General features: G+C 54.0%; 1 protein-coding gene across 1 annotated transcript in view; it reads right to left on the bottom strand.

Annotated features, from left to right (window-relative positions):
* MUL1 (mitochondrial E3 ubiquitin protein ligase 1) overlaps positions 1-564 on the bottom strand; it is a 6,949-nt gene extending 6,385 nt beyond the window's left edge. The window contains exon 1 of the mRNA XM_018574451.1: positions 551-564. The gene's annotated coding sequence lies outside the window, so the exon portion shown is untranslated. The remainder of the gene's footprint in view (positions 1-550) is intronic.
* Between the last annotated feature and the right edge of the window lie 4,668 nt (positions 565-5,232).

Consider the following 5,232-nt stretch of genomic DNA (forward strand, 5'->3'; position numbering starts at 1 on the left):
GGGGGGGGGGGGTACAAGGTGGTAATCCCGAATCCTCTTTATAGTTTGGAAATACACATTATATACATCAATAATGACACATCATTCCCGGGGACACATTGGTGAGCTCTAAGTTGTCGCACAATGTTGTGTCACATGACCACAGCACACTACATTTCACCTATAAGAAAATCGATAACAAATCAGAATTTACATTTTCCTTGTCAATGTTGCTAGACATGAACTATGGTGGGGAGATGTCCCCTCACTTCCTGTCCTTGTGACATCACCTAATAAGAGGGTGAAGCTTTTACTGGGACAGCAATGAAAACATTGTCAGAAGTTCATGTGTGTGTTATATGCAATGTGTGACCGCCAGCAGGCTGGAAACAAAACGTATTGCTCATGCTTGACCAGCCAAGGGACCCTCCCCGCCCCCTTCCCTTCCCTTCACCATGGTCTCAATATGGCTGCTGGGGACGAAGGAAGCTCATTTAAAGGACATAGCCTCCCTTGGCACACACCACTGGAATTCGGCAGTCACCCAGCGCCCCTTCTCCTTCACACTCACTTCCTGGTCGGTGCTCGGCGCGCTCTCATGACGTCACGCCAGTGCAGCGAGGCCGCCGCTCTGCCAGGAGTCTGCGTCTCTCAGAAGTAGGCGGGGCTTAGCCTACTTTAGGCAAATGAGGTGGTCCTGAGGGTGGGAGGGCCTGGAGAGGGTTGTCACTAGAAAGAGTTGTCACTGAGCATGGTAATCACTGGGGAGAATGTGACTAGGGAGGGTTGTCACTATAAAGGGTTGTCACTGGGAAGAATTGTCAATAGGTAGAGTGGTCACTAAGGAGAATTGTTAATGGGGAGCGTTGTCACTAGGAAAGGTTGACATTGGGAAGAATTGTCAACGGGAAGAGTTGTCACTAGCAACTGTGTAAGACTGAAGGGAAGGACGGAGGTCAGATAGAAGACTGGAGGGGAGGACGGAGGTCAGATAGAAGACTGAAGGGGAGGACGGAGGTCAGATAGAGGACTGAAGGGGAGGACGGAGGTCAGATAGAGGACTGAAGGGGAGGACGGAGGTCAGCTAGAGGACTGAAGGGGAGGATGGAGGTCAGATAGAGGACTGAAGGGGAGGACGGAGGTCAGATAGAGGACTGAAGGGGAGGACGGAGGTCAGATAGAGGACTGAAGGGGAGGACGGAGGTCAGATAGAAGACTGAAGGGGAGGACGGAGGTCAGATAGAAGACTGAAGGGGAGGACGGAGGTCAGATAGAAGACTGAAGGGGAGGACGGAGGTCAGATAGAAGACTGAAGGGGAGGACGGAGGTCAGATAGAAGACTGAAGGGGAGGACGGAGGTCAGATAGAAGACTGAAGGGGAGGACGGAGGTCAGATAGAAGACTGAAGGGGAGGACGGAGGTCAGATAGAAGACTGAAGGGGAGGACGGAGGTCAGATAGAAGACTGAAGGGGAGGACGGAGGTCAGATAGAAGACTGAAGGGGAGGACGGAGGTCAGATAGAAGACTGAAGGGGAGGACGGAGGTCAGATAGAAGACTGAAGGGGAGGACGGAGGTCAGATAGAAGACTGAAGGGGAGGACGGAGGTCAGATAGAAGACTGAAGGGGAGGACGGAGGTCAGATAGAAGACTGAAGGGGAGGACGGAGGTCAGATAGAAGACTGAAGGGGAGGACGGAGGTCAGATAGAAGACTGAAGGGGAGGACGGAGGTCAGATAGAAGACTGAAGGGGAGGACGGAGGTCAGATAGAAGACTGAAGGGGAGGACGGAGGTCAGATAGAAGACTGAAGGGGAGGACGGAGGTCAGATAGAAGACTGAAGGGGAGGACGGAGGTCAGATAGAAGACTGAAGGGGAGGACGGAGGTCAGATAGAAGACTGAAGGGGAGGACGGAGGTCAGATAGAAGACTGAAGGGGAGGACGGAGGTCAGATAGAAGACTGAAGGGGAGGACGGAGGTCAGATAGAAGACTGAAGGGGAGGACGGAGGTCAGATAGAAGACTGAAGGGGAGGACGGAGGTCAGATAGAAGACTGAAGGGGAGGACGGAGGTCAGATAGAAGACTGAAGGGGAGGACGGAGGTCAGATAGAAGACTGAAGGGGAGGACGGAGGTCAGATAGAAGACTGAAGGGGAGGACGGAGGTCAGATAGAAGACTGAAGGGGAGGACGGAGGTCAGATAGAAGACTGAAGGGGAGGACGGAGGTCAGATAGAAGACTGAAGGGGAGGACGGAGGTCAGATAGAAGACTGAAGGGGAGGACGGAGGTCAGATAGAAGACTGAAGGGGAGGACGGAGGTCAGATAGAAGACTGAAGGGGAGGACGGAGGTCAGATAGAAGACTGAAGGGGAGGACGGAGGTCAGATAGAAGACTGAAGGGGAGGACGGAGGTCAGATAGAAGACTGAAGGGGAGGACGGAGGTCAGATAGAAGACTGAAGGGGAGGACGGAGGTCAGATAGAAGACTGAAGGGGAGGACGGAGGTCAGATAGAAGACTGAAGGGGAGGACGGAGGTCAGATAGAAGACTGAAGGGGAGGACGGAGGTCAGATAGAAGACTGAAGGGGAGGACGGAGGTCAGATAGAAGACTGAAGGGGAGGACGGAGGTCAGATAGAAGACTGAAGGGGAGGACGGAGGTCAGATAGAAGACTGAAGGGGAGGACGGAGGTCAGATAGAAGACTGAAGGGGAGGACGGAGGTCAGATAGAAGACTGAAGGGGAGGACGGAGGTCAGATAGAAGACTGAAGGGGAGGACGGAGGTCAGATAGAAGACTGAAGGGGAGGACGGAGGTCAGATAGAAGACTGAAGGGGAGGACGGAGGTCAGATAGAAGACTGAAGGGGAGGACGGAGGTCAGATAGAAGACTGAAGGGGAGGACGGAGGTCAGATAGAAGACTGAAGGGGAGGACGGAGGTCAGATAGAAGACTGAAGGGGAGGACGGAGGTCAGATAGAAGACTGAAGGGGAGGACGGAGGTCAGATAGAAGACTGAAGGGGAGGACGGAGGTCAGATAGAAGACTGAAGGGGAGGACGGAGGTCAGATAGAAGACTGAAGGGGAGGACGGAGGTCAGATAGAAGACTGAAGGGGAGGACGGAGGTCAGATAGAAGACTGAAGGGGAGGACGGAGGTCAGATAGAAGACTGAAGGGGAGGACGGAGGTCAGATAGAAGACTGAAGGGGAGGACGGAGGTCAGATAGAAGACTGAAGGGGAGGACGGAGGTCAGATAGAAGACTGAAGGGGAGGACGGAGGTCAGATAGAAGACTGAAGGGGAGGACGGAGGTCAGATAGAAGACTGAAGGGGAGGACGGAGGTCAGATAGAAGACTGAAGGGGAGGACGGAGGTCAGATAGAAGACTGAAGGGGAGGACGGAGGTCAGATAGAAGACTGAAGGGGAGGACGGAGGTCAGATAGAAGACTGAAGGGGAGGACGGAGGTCAGATAGAAGACTGAAGGGGAGGACGGAGGTCAGATAGAAGACTGAAGGGGAGGACGGAGGTCAGATAGAAGACTGAAGGGGAGGACGGAGGTCAGATAGAAGACTGAAGGGGAGGACGGAGGTCAGATAGAAGACTGAAGGGGAGGACGGAGGTCAGATAGAAGACTGAAGGGGAGGACGGAGGTCAGATAGAAGACTGAAGGGGAGGACGGAGGTCAGATAGAAGACTGAAGGGGAGGACGGAGGTCAGATAGAAGACTGAAGGGGAGGACGGAGGTCAGATAGAAGACTGAAGGGGAGGACGGAGGTCAGATAGAAGACTGAAGGGGAGGACGGAGGTCAGATAGAAGACTGAAGGGGAGGACGGAGGTCAGATAGAAGACTGAAGGGGAGGACGGAGGTCAGATAGAAGACTGAAGGGGAGGACGGAGGTCAGATAGAAGACTGAAGGGGAGGACGGAGGTCAGATAGAAGACTGAAGGGGAGGACGGAGGTCAGATAGAAGACTGAAGGGGAGGACGGAGGTCAGATAGAAGACTGAAGGGGAGGACGGAGGTCAGATAGAAGACTGAAGGGGAGGACGGAGGTCAGATAGAAGACTGAAGGGGAGGACGGAGGTCAGATAGAAGACTGAAGGGGAGGACGGAGGTCAGATAGAAGACTGAAGGGGAGGACGGAGGTCAGATAGAAGACTGAAGGGGAGGACGGAGGTCAGATAGAAGACTGAAGGGGAGGACGGAGGTCAGATAGAAGACTGAAGGGGAGGACGGAGGTCAGATAGAAGACTGAAGGGGAGGACGGAGGTCAGATAGAAGACTGAAGGGGAGGACGGAGGTCAGATAGAAGACTGAAGGGGAGGACGGAGGTCAGATAGAAGACTGAAGGGGAGGACGGAGGTCAGATAGAAGACTGAAGGGGAGGACGGAGGTCAGATAGAAGACTGAAGGGGAGGACGGAGGTCAGATAGAAGACTGAAGGGGAGGACGGAGGTCAGATAGAAGACTGAAGGGGAGGACGGAGGTCAGATAGAAGACTGAAGGGGAGGACGGAGGTCAGATAGAAGACTGAAGGGGAGGACGGAGGTCAGATAGAAGACTGAAGGGGAGGACGGAGGTCAGATAGAAGACTGAAGGGGAGGACGGAGGTCAGATAGAAGACTGAAGGGGAGGACGGAGGTCAGATAGAAGACTGAAGGGGAGGACGGAGGTCAGATAGAAGACTGAAGGGGAGGACGGAGGTCAGATAGAAGACTGAAGGGGAGGACGGAGGTCAGATAGAAGACTGAAGGGGAGGACGGAGGTCAGATAGAAGACTGAAGGGGAGGACGGAGGTCAGATAGAAGACTGAAGGGGAGGACGGAGGTCAGATAGAAGACTGAAGGGGAGGACGGAGGTCAGATAGAAGACTGAAGGGGAGGACGGAGGTCAGATAGAAGACTGAAGGGGAGGACGGAGGTCAGATAGAAGACTGAAGGGGAGGACGGAGGTCAGATAGAAGACTGAAGGGGAGGACGGAGGTCAGATAGAAGACTGAAGGGGAGGACGGAGGTCAGATAGAAGACTGAAGGGGAGGACGGAGGTCAGATAGAAGACTGAAGGGGAGGACGGAGGTCAGATAGAAGACTGAAGGGGAGGACGGAGGTCAGATAGAAGACTGAAGGGGAGGACGGAGGTCAGATAGAAGACTGAAGGGGAGGACGGAGGTCAGATAGAAGACTGAAGGGGAGGACGGAGGTCAGATAGAAGACTGAAGGGGAGGACGGAGGTCAGATAGAAGACTGAAGG

This window comes from Nanorana parkeri, unplaced genomic scaffold (genome assembly GCF_000935625.1).
Source record: "Nanorana parkeri isolate BGI_ZX_2015 unplaced genomic scaffold, ASM93562v1 scaffold2975, whole genome shotgun sequence".
Classification (NCBI taxonomy): Eukaryota; Metazoa; Chordata; class Amphibia; order Anura; family Dicroglossidae; genus Nanorana; species Nanorana parkeri.